The sequence below is a fragment of the Prionailurus viverrinus genome, chromosome A1, assembly GCF_022837055.1.
Source record: "Prionailurus viverrinus isolate Anna chromosome A1, UM_Priviv_1.0, whole genome shotgun sequence".
NCBI classification, from domain to species: Eukaryota; Metazoa; Chordata; class Mammalia; order Carnivora; family Felidae; genus Prionailurus; species Prionailurus viverrinus.
The window spans coordinates 117,044,904-117,060,011 of record NC_062561.1 but is presented as its reverse complement, the minus strand read 5'-3'; positions in this window follow the sequence as shown (position 1 = coordinate 117,060,011).

Genomic DNA, 15,108 nt, shown 5'->3' with positions numbered 1-15,108 from the left:
TCTGTCTGGCCTCCAGTAAGTGGTGGGCACAAATTAATTTAATTGAAAAGTTGTAAAATTGCAACTAGAGGGGTTCCTGGGGGGGCTCAGTCTGACTCTTGATTTCTGCTCAGACCATGATCCCAGGGTCGTGGGATTGAGCCCCCACAAAGAGCATGGAGCCTGCTTGGGATTCTCTCTCTCCCTTGGCCTCTCTCCCCTGTTTGCTCTCTCTCTCTTTCTCAAAAATAAAATAAAATCAATAAAAATAAAAATAAATTGCAATTGGACTGAAGGCAACTACTTATTTGAGCTATAGTTGAATATACCTGCAAGAGGGATGTCTAGCGACATCCAGGAAGTGGGCATATATTTTTTTTAATTTTAATGTTTATTTTTGAGAGAGAGAGACGGAACGTGATCAGGGGAGGGGCAAAGAGAGAGGGAGACACAGAATCCGAAGCAGGCTTCAGGCTCTGAGCTGTCAGCACAGAGCCGGATGCAAGGCCCAAACCCACAAACTGTGAGATCATGACCTGAGCCGAAGTCAGACGTTCAACTGATTGAGCCACCCAGGCATCCCAAAACTAGGCATATTTTAAAAAATAAAGAGTTATGCCTGCATGCAGCTGGACTAACACACCACACAGCCTAAGAAAATTTACCAAATTATTCAGAAAGTTGCCTAGAATTTATTCTGTTACTGAGCCTATCCTTCCTAAAAAGGGACAATATAATATATATTCACACAAAAAGGCCTGCTTACCTCCTAAAAGTTCTGTCCTTACTGCCTGCCCAACAAGAATGAAGGCAATAAATGATGTTGGTCCATTTGATTATACACCTTTCATGCCAGGGATTTTTTTTTTTTTCAAACTTCTAAAACTAATGAGTATATAAATACCTCTTGTGGTGGAATCATTCAGGTTCTCAACAAAGGAGAGATGATGGAACAATTAATATCCACCTTCTTCCTTGGGGCTCTGCTAGAACTCCTTAATCCTTGAATTGTTGGATAAAGGACAGCATGTCAAGGAGAATATGCATTAAGGTTATGGAGAAGAATTAGGTTTTGGTGGGAAGATCTCTGAGCCAGGAGTCAGAAATACAAGTCTACTTCAATTGACTGGTATAGTGCTCTTAGACCTAGATAGTTTGTCCACTTGACCTTTAAAGGTATACTTTAAAGGTACATAACTTAAGAAGCATTTCATTACAAAATGTAGTCATCATTTCAAATCAAATACCATGCACGCATAGAAAAAATACGGTCATTTACATGTAAAACCAAGGTTAATAGTAATTATCTCTGGGTAATGGAATTATACAAAGATTTATAATTCTTTTTATTTTTTGAATGTTTGCATTTTACAGGCTTTTTTTTTTTTAGTTTTTTTCATAGTTAACATGTTTTTTGTGTAATAAAAAATTAAATGTTTAAATTAAATAAACCTATATCACATTGTGCAATGTTCTCATCTGTTCATTCAACCAACATTTATTCAACTCCTGCTATTTGCAGGGCACTGTGCCAAGTGCTTTAGAGAAAACGTAAAAGAAAAAGAAGACTTAATGTACTTCCTTTCAACTGTGCTGATGCACATATACTTATTGACTGATGGTTAAGTAGATAAAATGCACATGGAATAATAGAGAACAGAAAGACATTCAAGACAGTATAACAAACTATTTTATAGTGTTGAGTAGATAGGAAGTAAAAGAGAAATTAACATGGAGTAAGTTTATTTAGGAAAAAGCTTGATTATGACCATTTTGAGCTAGGATAATGACAGGGAAATAAAGGAGGTAGAGCATCCCAAATGGAAAGAAATGATGGGAATGATCACAAAGAAGTAAAAGTCTTCAAATTGTATGTCAGGATGGTAAAACGACTAACTTGCACCATACAGAGAACTCAAAATGGGGATTAAAGAGAAATTCGGTTAAAGAAATCTTAAATACTGGACTCAATGCTTTAAATTTGGTTCAATAGGCCACATACCATTGTTCTTGAAAAGCAAAATTATCAAGATAAAAGTTAAGGGACGATTACAATTTTGTTTTATTTTGGCTGCATTGCATGGGTTTTGTCAGAACAAGGAAATGCTGGAGTCTGGGAAATGAGCAGTCTTGCTGTTGTGCTTAGTCCAGGTGTGAGATCATGAAGGCCTGGATCAGGGTAGTGACTGTCAGGTTAAGTAAAATTTACTATCAGCAATCGTAAAAAATCAGCATGACTTGGTGCCTGATCAATGTGGGGAGCAGTAGTATAAAAACAAAGTTACTCCAGAAAAATTGATACAAACGTTCTGAAGAGAAATGTGGCATTAGGTATCAAGATCCTTTCTTTACAGACACCTGGCTCAGTTGGTAGAGCATGCAACTCTTGGTATCAGTGAGTTCCAGGTGTATTCTGGACAGAGTTCACTAAACAAAATTTTTTTAAAAGATCCTTTCTTTAAGTTTTTATTTCCATCTATTAGAATGGCTAAAATCCAAATAACTGACAATACCAATTGTTGGTGAGGATGCAAAGCTAAAAGAACTCACTCACTGCTAGTAAGAATGAAAATGGTACAACCACTTTCAAAGAAAGTTTGGCAGTTTCTTACAAAGCTAAATGTAGTCTTGCCGTGTAATCCATAGTTGCAATCCTGGGTATTTACCCACTGAGTGGAAAACCTATCCACATAAAATTCTGCATGTGAATGTTTATAGCAGTTTTATTCACAATCACCAAGATGTGGAAGCAACCAAGGTATCCTTTGATAAGTGAATGAATAAACAAACTGTGTTATCACCATACAATGGAAGACTGTTGAGTAATAAAAACAAATGAACTATCAAACTATGCAAAGACATAGATGAATTTTAAATACATATTGCTAGGCAAAAGAAGCCAGTCTAAAAAGTCTGCATACTGAATGAATCTATGTGACATTCTGGAAAAGGCAAAACTGTGGAGATGGTAAACAGATCAATGACTGCCAGGGATTGGAGTGGGGGAAGGGTTGAACAGGTGAAGAACAGGGACTTTCAGATTGGTAACATTCTGTATGATACTGTATTTTGTACGGAATTATAATAGTGGATACGTGACACTATGCATTTGTCAAAACTCATAGACTTCATAGTACAAAGAGTGAACTTTTTAGTTTTTTTACTTTTATTTTAAATAGTCTCCATACCCAATGTGGGGCTTGAACTCATGACCCTGAGATCAAGAATCTTATGCTCTACCAACTGAGTCAGCCATGCACCCCAAGAGTGAACTTTAACGTATGAAAAAATGTTTTCATTTGTTTAGTAGGTCAGGATATGTTAGAATGGAATGCAGATGGTGACAAAAATATATATAATTGTATTACAAATGTGTGAAACAACTTCAATGAAGGGAGTGAAAGAAAAAGCAACTGACCTATGTAAGTTTGGAAAGCAGTTGTCACTCTAAAGGCAAAAGGAACAGCACATAAGCAATGTACAATAGTTGATTAAGTTATTTTCCCCTGGGGATGTGCATTAACAAACATTTCTAAAACCATATATGTGTATTGGAATTGAACAATTATGTAAATGGCTGGCAGTTTCTGTTTCTCACCGTGGAGTGGGTGATTACAGATAAGCAAGGGGAGGGAGCTAGAATGATCTATGTGGTAATGGATTAGAGTTGGAGACATCAGAACTTCTAGTTAGTTTAATATAATTACAAGTGGATACATGTAGGAATATGTATAGGTATGTGCATATACACAAGTTAGTATACACACATATTTTTTCTTGGTCTGTCAGCAGAGAGGACCTAGAAATGATATTCCAGTAGCAACATGCACACCTTGCACCCACATCTTGGCTTTTAATAACATTCTCCAATGAGAGGAACGAGACTCCTTGGAGAAATCTAGGACTGGGACTGAATCTGGGACTGGGACAGGAAATATACACGATGAACCCGGAACATCTTAGAGTGCCAGAAAGTAAGAAATTACTAAATATGCATGCGCACATGCGGGCGCACGCGTGAGCGCGCGTGAGCGCGCGCACACACACACACACACAATAATGAGGGTATTTCAAAGAGATAATAGGAGCTAACTGAAACAATTCCCAACGGCCAAAGCTGGAATAATTTGAGCAAATAAATAATACTGAATTATAGCCCAAAGTATAAAATAAATGTCCTTGAGTCCATATGGGTAAATAAATGTTTGAATGAATAAATAAATAAATGGGACAATAGGTAAGTTTCCCATGCAGAAGAAATCCAAATTGGTGTAGAAACTCTACCCTTGAGGAGGTGAAGCATTAGCTCCCCTCTCCTTAAGTTTGGGCTGTGCATAGTGATATCCTTCCAAAGAGTAAAATATGGAAATGGGAGAGGGACAAGTGACTTGATAGTGGAGAAACCTGACAAACACTACCTCAGCCAGGTTGTCAAGATTAACATCATCAGTGATAACTCCTGTTGATAGTATATACCCTTGATACTACATGCAAAAGTCTGAGAAACTGCCATGGTCAAGGGGAGCCTAAGGAGACATGATAACTAAATGTAATGTAGTATCCTGGATGGAATACTGGAACAGGAAAAGGACATGAGATAAACACAAAATAAACTTGAATAAATAAATTATGGATCTTAGTAACTATGTACTAATTAGCTAATATTATATCAATGTTGGTTTATTAATTGCAACACATGTACCATACTAATATAAGATACTAAGATATTAGTATAGAGGAGATTGGAGATGGGCTATGTGGCAACTATACTGTCTTCCCAACTTTTCTATAAATCTAACACTATTCTAAAATTTAATTTTTTAATTTTTATTTTTTCCAGTTTTGCCGAGACATAATTGATCTATAACATTGTATTAATTTAAGGTATACAACACAATGATTCGATATACATATATATTGCAAAATGATTACCACAATAAATTTAGTTAACATACATTACCTCACATAGTTACAATTTTTTCTTCTTGTGTTGAGAACTTTTAAGATCTCTCTTGTGAGCATTTTTAAAATTTTTTTATAATTTTTTTAATGTTTATTTATTTTTGAGAGAGAGAGACAAAGCATGAGCAGGGGAGGGGAAGAGAGAGAGGGAGACACAGAATCCGAAGCAGGCTCCAGGCTCTGAGCTGCCAGCACAGAGCCCAACATGGGACTCAAACCCCTGAACCGTGAGATCATGACCTGAGCCGAAGTTGGACGCTTAACCAACTGAGCCACCCAGGCACCCCTTTTCCAATTTTTTAAAATGGTTATTTTTGAGAGAGAGAGAGAGAGAGAGAGAGAGAGAGAGGGGGGGGGTTGGTACAGAGAGAGAGGGAGACACAGAATCCGAAGCAGGCTCTAGGCTCTAGGCTCTGAGCTGTTGGCACAGAGCCCGACATGGGTCTTGAACTCACGAACTGCAAGATCATGACCTGAGTCGAAGTCAGCCGCTTAACCGACTGAGCCACCCAGGGGCCCCTCTTGTGAGCATTTTTAACATGCTTATTCCTTTGGACTTCTAGGAATTTATGTTTATGAGTCTAGGAATTTATGTTTATGAGCTGGGTCACTTGTGTGGCTCAGTCAATAGATGGTATGACTCTCGATCTTGGGGTTGTGAGATCAAGCCCCACGTTGGATGTAGAGATCACTTGAAAATAAAATCTTTTTTTGAATCTTTTTAAAAAATGCTTATTGGGGCACCTGAGTGGCTCAGTCGGTTGGGCATCTTCTTCGGCTCAGGTCATGATCTCGTGGTTGCTGGGTTCGGCCCCATGTTGGGCTCTGTGCTGACGGCTCGGAGCCTGGAGCCTGCTTCCGATTCTGTGTCTCCCTCTCTCTCTCTCTCTGCCCCTCCCCAACTCGTGCTCTGTTTCTGTCTCCAAAATAAATAAATCTAAAAAAAAAAAATTTTTTTTAATGCTTATTTATTTTTGAGAGAGAATGCACACACATGTGAGCAGGGGAAGAGCAGAGAAGGGGACAAAGGATCCAAAGCGGGCTCCATACTGACAACAGAGAGCCCAATATGGGGCTCGAAATCACAAATTGTGAGATCGTGACCTGAGCCGAAGTGGGACGCTTAACTGACTGAACCACCCAGGCGCCCCTGATCTTTTTTTTTTTAAGTAGGCATCTCACCCATTGTGGAGCCCAGTGTGGGGCTTGAACTCACGACACTGAGATCAAGACCTGCTCTGAGATCAAGAGTCAGATGCTTAACTGACTGAACCACCCAGGTGCCCCCAAAAATCAAAATCTTAAAAAAAAAAAAAAGGTTTAATCAGACATAGGAACAAAAATATTGTATAGAAAAAAATGAAGTTCACAGGGGTGCCTGGGTGGCTCAGTCAGTTGAGTGTCAGACTTTGGCTCAGGTCATGATCTCAGGTTACTAGGTTTGAGTCCCGCATCTGGCTTTCTGCTGTCAGTGCAGAGCCTGATTCAGATCCTCTGTACCCCTCTCTCAATGCCCCTCCCCCACTCATGCTCTCTAAAAAATAAATAAACTTCAAAAAAAAATGAAGTTCATATTATGTTAAATAAAAAATAAGGTTATAAGACAAGATGTATATATATTCTCAATACACTACAGTGAATAGAAAATGACATACCTCAAAATGACAAACATCAGGGGCACCTGACTGGCTTAGTTGGAAGAGTATGTGACTTTTGATCTCAGGGTCATGAGTTTGAGCCCCATGTTGGGTACAGAGATTAAATTTAAAAAATTAAAATTAAAAAAAAATAACAAATATCAGACAGATTATCTGTGGATGGTGGAATAGTGGGTTATTTTTATTTATTTATGTTTCCAATTTTTCTATAAGTAATGTATTACTCTGGTGATCAGAAAAAAATAAAGGTTGTAAGAAAAAATCACTATAGGTGTAAAATCAGAAGATTCATCAAATTGGGATACTTATTGGCAATAAGGAACTGGGAACGAATTTTTAAAAGATGTTGAGTTGTAGCTTTGGTTTTCATTAAAAAAACATCACTCTGCAGAAAGGTCATGTTAGCAATGAAGATTAAGTCACTTTTCCACCAGGTGAATCCTTGGTGAATATATTTTGGGTACTGCCTCCACAGAAAGATGCATACTTAAAATCTGAGTACTAGCAGCAATTCTGTGTGTTTTCCTCCACCCCTCAGGAGTAATTAAAAGGGAAGCCCAAGAATCACACTGATGAATAGGTATCAGCAAGTGTGTAGGCCTTCATCCCAGATACCTTGATCCGCAGTTGTACAAGCTCATTTGACAAGAACAGGCTACTAACAACCTGCAATCACAGATCCTTTGAAGAAACCCAGAACCTTACCAAGTGCATTACAGTGAAGCCCCTACCTCTGCAATTCCACACATGTGGGAAACCCGAGGCTGACTACTCCAAACACCTTGTTTCATATCCTCTTCTACACTGCAACTTGGGCAGCCACACCTACCTTCTCTAGAAGCTCTCCTTGGCAGGTACCTCTGCCACAGACTCTAGAAGGTTCCAGGACTGGTGAAAATTTAGAATCTCATTGTCTGAGCACTTTCCTGATAAGATAATAGTTATTTAGAAACCCCCACATCAAGACTCAGCTTATCTTCCAGGTCATGGTGGTCTGCCTCATAGTGAGTCAGTACTTTTGAATCAGAAGGGCCCTTGAGGAGTCCTCTAGGCTTCATACTACCTGTTTAATAAAGAAGAAACTGGAGAACTGTGTATTAGAGTCAATACCTCCTGGAAAAATCTCTAAGGGGACGTTTCCATCCATCACCTTCTGATGTTTCCTGTCAGAATCAGAAGTACATCATTGCATTGCTTACCAAAGTGAGAAGAGAGCAAGCCTGGGGTTCCTACTCGGAGAGCAATTTTGGCTTATAAGTGAGAACTGAGTCACTCTGAAGACTGATCTTAGAGACTCTTTTGGAGTGTTTGAACTCACCTTCGTTAACCACACCCCTTGCTCATCAAGGCAGGCCTATAAAGCAAGAGACGCAGCATGGCGTTCACCTGCAGGGCAGGTAACAGTGCCACCTCCCAGATGTTCTTCCCCAAGGAAGTGGCAGGGTCTTTGCTGTGGCCCCAAGAGGACTATAGACAGTCTAGCTGAAACATGAGCCTAGTACAAGCTCACAGAAGCTATAAGAAAAATTGTGGTCAAGACTCTACCCTGAAACTTTTCACCTAGAAGGACCTCTTTAACCCTGGCATTGGCACCACTGGTGACAAGAAAGAAAAAAACAGCCAGGGTTGGACTGTTCCAGCATAGATTTAGTAGATGAAAAATGTTTGCCATTTGAAGAGGATTGCTTCACCCTTACAAGAGTTATGTAGGGCAAATGTCTGAGAAATGGGCAAGCCTGTCAGTGGCCTCTGGGATTTGGTTAAAGCCCTAAACTGTCCTAGTGCCTCTGCCCTTAAGCTGGAAGGATTTTTAACCAAGATTGAGCCATAATAGTGTCCAAAGGAAGCAGCAATACTGTTCTGTGTACTAGGGATTTCATATGGATATTAGAATTCCTAGAGAATAATTGAAGAACTGTGAAATATATTTTTTAATTTTTTTTAGTTTATTTTGGTAGAACACATGATCAGGGGAGGAGCAGAGAGAGAGAGAGAGAGAGAGAGAGAGAGAGAGAGAGAGAATCTCAAGCAGGCTCCACACTGTCAGCAGGTAGCCAGACACGGGGCTCAAACCCATGAAATTTGAGATCATGACCTGAACCGAAATCAAGAGTCAGACGCTTGGGAATGCAAGCTGGTGCAGCCACTCTGGAAAACAATATGGAGGTTCCTCAAAAAACTAAAATAGAATTACCCCACGACCCAGCAATTGCACCACTAGGCATTTATCCAAGGGATACAGGTGTGCTATTTCAAAGGGACACATGCACCCCCATGTTTATAGCAGCACTATCAACTATAGCCAAAGTATGGAAAGAGCCCAAATGTCCATCAATGGATGAATGGATAAAGAAGATGTGGTATATCTATATAATGGAGTATTACTCAGCAATCAAAAAGAATGAAATCTTGCCATTTGCAACTACATGGACAGAACTGGAGGGTATTATACTAAGTGAAATTAGTCAGAGAAAGACAAAAATCATATGACTTCACTCATATGAGGACTTTAAGAGACAAAACAGATGAACATAGGGAAGGGAAACAAAAACCATATAAAAATAGGGAGGGGGAAAAACAGAAGAGACTCATAAATATGGAGAACAAACTGAGGGTTACTGGAGGGGTTGTGGGAGGGGGGATGAACTAAATGGGTAAGGGGCACTAAGGAATCTACTCCTGAAATCATTGTTGCACTGTATGCTAACTAATTTGGATGTAAATTTTAAAAAATAAAAAACAAAATTAAAAAAAAAAGAGTCAGATGCTTAACCGACTGAGCCACCCAGGTGCCCCAGGACTCAAATATTTTAAAACCCTCAAGAGCACTGGTGAGACCACTTAGCAGAGCCTGATCATCTCATGCCCAACAATTATTCTCACAAGTTCCCTGTTGTCCTCTCATATGCCATTAGCAGGATTGTAAATTGATAACATCTTTAGGAAATCAGTTTGGAGTTGCCTTCAAATTTTTAAATGCACATACCCTTTAATCTAGCAAAATCCACTTCCAATTCTGGGAGAATTGGCATAGAGACACTCACACATGAGCTCAGAAATATGTGTGTGAAGATGTTCACAGAAGCCTTACATTTGTCCATCAATAAGTGGTTAAATAAGTAGAGGAACAGCTATAAAATGCTAACCATCATCTGAGCTTTTAGAAGGTCTTTTTTTTCCTGGTAGAGGGTCTTGCCTTGATGCTGATGGCTCCTAACTGATCAACATGGTGGTTGCTGAAGGTTTAGGCGGTTGTGGCCATTTCTTAAAACAAGACAACAATGAAGTTTTTCTCATCGAAGGACTTTCCTTTCTGTGAACGATTTTTCTGTAGCATGCGATGTTGCTTGACAGCATTTTACTCACAGTAGAGCTTTTTTCAAAATTGGAGTTAGTCCTGGGTGTCTGCCTGGCTCAGTTGATAGAGCATGCGACTCTGGATCTCAAGGTTGCGAGTTTGAGCCCCATGCTGGGTGCGGAGATTACTAAAAATTAAAATCTTTTTGGGGGGCACCTGGGTGGCTCAGTTAAGCATTTGACTTCGGCTCAGGTCATGATCTCGTGGTTCATGGGTTCAAGCCCCATGTTGGGGTCTGTGCTGACAGCTCGGATCCTGGAGCCTGCTTCGGATTCTGTCTCCCTCTCCCTCTGCCCCTTCCCCACTGATGCGCTGTCTCTCTCTGTCTCTCTCGCTCTCAAAAACAAACATAGAATTTTTTTAAATAAAATAAAATAAAATCTTTTTAAAATGCTTATTTATTATGAGAGAGCACCTGAGCCAGCGAGAGAGGCAGAGAGAGAGGAAAGAGAATCCCAAGCAGGCTCCTTGCTGTCAGCACCGAGCCCAGTGAGGGACTTGATCCCATGATCTGCAAGATCATGACTTGAGTTGAAATCGAGTCGGATCCGATGTTGACCCAACCAACTGAGCCACCCAGGTGCCCCCAAAATTAAATCTTAAAAAAAAAATTGGAGTCAATGCTTTCAAGCCCTGCTGCTGCTTTATCAACTAAGTTTATGTAATATTCTAAATCCTTTATTGTCATTTCAACAATCTTCACAGCATCTTCACTGGGAGTAGATTGCATTTTAAGAAATTATTTTCTTTGCTCATCCAGAGGAAGCAAGTTCTCATCCATTAAGGTTTTACCATGAAATTGTGGCAGTTCAGTCATATCTTCAGGCTTCACTTCGAACTCTATTTTTCTTGCTATTGCCATCACATCTGCAGTTACATCCTCCATTGAAGTCTGGAATCCCTCAAGGTCGTCTATGAGGGTTAGAATCAACTTCTTCCAAATTCCTGTTAATGTTGGTGGTTTGAATCCCGAATGTTCTTTTTTTTTTAAGTTTATTTATTTATTTTGAGAGAGAGAAAAAGAGCACTCATGCACATGGGGGATGGGCAGAGAGAGAGGAGAGAGAATCCCAAGCAGGCTGTCAGCGCAGAGTCTGACCCAGGGCTCAATCTCACAAACTGTGAGATCATGACCTGAGCTGAAATGAAGAGTTGGACCCTTGACTGAGCCATCCAAGTGCCCCTTGAATCCCAAATGTTCTTGATGGCATCTAGAATGTGAATCCTTTACAGAAGGTTTTCAATTTACTTTGCCTATCTTGATTTTCAACATGCCTTCCTCACTAAGCTTAATTGTTTCTAGCTTTTGATTTAAAGTGAGAGACGTGCAGGGACACCTGGGTGGTTCAGTCAGTTAAGCACGTCCAACTTCGGCTCAGGTCATGATCTCGCTGTTCGTGGGTTTGAGCCCCGCCTCGGGCTCTGTGCTGACAGCTCAGAGCCTGGAGCCTGCTTCAGATTCTGTGTCTCCCTCTCTCTCTGCCCTTCCCCTGTTCACGTTCTGTTTCTCTCTCTCTCTCGAAAATAAATAAACATTGGGGCGCCTGGGTGGCGCAGTCGGTTAAGCGTCCGGCTTCAGCCAGGTCACGATCTTGCGGTCCGTAAGTTCGAGCCCCGCGTCGGGCTCTGGGCTGATGGCTCAGAGCCTGGAGCCTGTTTTCGATTCTGTGTCTCCCTCTCTCTCTGCCCCTCCCCAGTTCATGCTCTGTCTCTCTCTGTCCCAAAAATAAATAAACGTTGAAAAAAAAAAAGAAAATAAATAAACATTAAAAAAATTTAGGGGCGCCTGGGTGGCTCAGTCGGTTGAGCGTCCGACTTCGCTCAGGTCACGATCTCATGGTCCGTGAGTTCGAGCCCCACATCGGGCTCTGTGCTGACAGCTCAGAGCCTGGAGCCTGCTTCGGATTCTGTGTCTCCCTCTCTCTCTGGCCCTCCCCCCATTCATGTTCTGTCTCTCTCTGTCTCAAAAATAAATAAATGTTAAAAAAAAAAAATTTTTTTAAAAAATAAAAAAATTTAAAGTAAGAGACATGCAAGGGAACCTAGGTGGCTCAGTCAGTTGAGCATCTGACTCCTGATTTCAGCTCAGGTCATGATCTCATGGTTTGTGAGACTGAGCCTGGCATTGGGCTCTGTGCTGAGTGCGGAGCCTGCTTGGGATTCTCTCTTGCTGCCTCTCCCCTGCGTGCACACACGCTCTCTCTCTTAAATATTTAAACATTTTTAAAAAGTCCTTAATGAATAAGTAAAAATTAATTTTATTAATTAAATCTCAGCCTTTCATTACATGTATTTTAATATTCTATTTGAGGAAATGAGAAGTATACATAGAGCACTTCTGCTGAACATTGGTTGTCTCCAGGGAAAACACTCATGCAACTATTTTTGTTTTAAGTTGAACTAACCATTTTTTCATGGAACATCATTTTTACTTTAAAGTATGACTGACATAAATTTTGGTAATTCAGACTGGTGTATTTGGCAGACATTTTCTGGAGCCTGCCATTTGAAGGAAAACAGCTGACAGTATATTGTTTCCAAATATAAAATTCAAGTCTTGGGGCATAAATGCGGATTTTGGAAAGTTGCATCCACTGTCATTGGTTGACAGTTTCCCAAAACTTAAAGACTTTTTTGGTGAGATAGGAGATGATATTGCAAAATGTATTTTCTGATATTATTTTGACATTATATAATAAAATGTGTCAGTATTTGCAAGAACTGCATAACTCAGTGAACTGTATTTCCCAAATGACCAATACATGATGTTATAAAACCATGAATGAATAGAACAACATTCAAAGCTAGGCTAGTGGATTTTAATGTAACAGAGTATGAAAATTTTCTAGTTATGATTTCAACCTTTAGAAAACTAACAGTTGTTGAATTTTCGTGTGGTATTAAAGATAATAACTGCAATTATCTGAAAAAAAAAACATTAAAATATCCCTCCCTTTCCAACTACATATCCATGTGAATCCAGATTTTCTTCATATTCTTCAACCAAAATACTAATTGCAGTTGACTGAATTTTGAAGTTGATAGGATGGACAATCCATCTGTCTTTTATTAAGTCACACATTAAAAATTAACTCTTAACTAAATTTTGCGTCAAAAAATAGATTTTTTTCATAAAAATATGTTACTTATGTTCACATTTATGAATTAAACTTACAGAGTTTTGTAAATTCCTGTTTTAATTTCCAATACACTAAACACTAATAGAAAAAACCCACATATATAAACAAGAGCTCAGGATGCTCTATAAACAAGGGCTCAGTCGGTTGAGCATCCAACTCTTGATTTCAGCTCAGGTCATGATCCCAGAGTCATGGGATCGAGACCCGGGTCGGGCTCCACGCTGAATGTGGAGCCTGCTTAAGATTCTCTTTCTCCTTCTCTCTCTGCCCCCTCCCCTGCTCACACACTCTTTCTCTTAAAAAAAAAAGTACAATCAATATTATAAACATTAAAAAAATAAAGAAACAAGAGCTCTTTGGGTCTTTAATAATAAATAAAAGAACTGTAGGTCTTTAATAATTTTTAAGAGTGTACAGGGGTTATGAAACCAGAAAGTTTCAGGACTGCTGCAGTACTATATAGCAGTTGCAGTGGAGGCAGAAGGATGGAGGAGATGATCTATGAAGTCTCTGCTGGGTTTTCAGTCTTTCCTTACTCAGCCAACTCTCGTCTTTAACTCAGCAGTCAAAGCTTGGGAGCAAGAGCTCTGAATGTGCTCTGGGCATCTCTGATGTGAATCTATGAAAGGGAAAAGATACTCCTTTCCCTGCTTCTCTCTCTTTCTAAGTCTCCAGATAAAACTTTGTCTGCATAGGGTGAAGAGAGAGACTAGATAGGGCAGACGACAGGGACCTTCCCAGCCATGAGGAGTTTATTTAGAAAACCTGAAGTTAAATGGTAGGGACAAGCTGTAAGGGGCCACAACTGGCCCACTTGGGCTCAATAGCAGGAACTGGGAGGAGCCAGGGACATCTCCTAGAACAGTGATACTTGTATTTCCTTCCTCCTGTGCTGGCCCATTTCTTAAAATGACCTAAGCCCTTCAATGAGTTTTAAGAACCAACAATTCTTCCAGGCCACAGCCCCATATGGTTAATTAGAATAGACAAATATGGATGGGGCACGTGGGTGGCTCAGTCGGTTAAGCGTCTGACTTCAGCTCAGGTCACGATCTCGCAGTCCGTGAGTTCAAGCCTCGGTCCGGCTCAGAGCCTGGAACCTGCTTCCGATTCTGTGTCTCCCTCTCTCTCTGCCCCTCCCCCATTCATGCTCTGTCTCTCTCTGTCTCAAAAATAAATAAACGTTAAAAAAAATTTTTTTAAAGAATGGACAAATATGGAAAGAAATCAAACTTAGAAAAAAAATGTAAAGCAACATAATAACTACTTTGCCACATATGTCACTTTCCACCTCCACATCCACCCGCACCTCTCCCTTGCTCTCCTACCATCCATCCCTTCCCCTTGGCCTGACAGCTGTCCTTCCTTAGGCTATTACTGATTCATTAGGGATTTAGTCACTAGGATGGGGAATTTAGGGGTAAGGTGTTTCACTGTAATTTGAGTCCCCTCTATGCTGTTTACTGGCTGTGTGATCAAGCAGGTAACTCTCCTCTGAATCCTCAGTTATGCATCTTTAAGAGGAGATGATCTTCCAGCTCTATGATCCTGTGGTTATTAATAAAGAGAAGATATGTCAGGCTGGAGCTAAGGACTCTGACATTAATATATTATCATTGAGAAGAGCAGAGGATCTAGAAAGAGAACACAGCTCTAGTTTGCATCATTATACATTTTCCCCTTTGGACACGGATATATTCGCAGGAGATGAACAAACACAGGTCTCTAAAAACAACCTGGAGAAATCTCCCAAGACTATGGTTCTTCCCTTGGGTTCACTTAACTGTTAGGTTCCTGGAGTCGGTATTAGAGAATTCCCCCAGTTCTTGCCCAGCAGTGGTAATTCCTTTGGTCTTGGAGGCCCTAGAGGTTTTCAGCCTCCCTGTTGTGACCCTGCTAATTAGATACCAGGCTCTGGCCCCTACCATTCTTTTTATTATTTTTTTTATTTTTAATGTTTATTTATTTTTGAGAGAGACACAGAGCGTGAGCAGGGGAGGGGTAGAGGGTG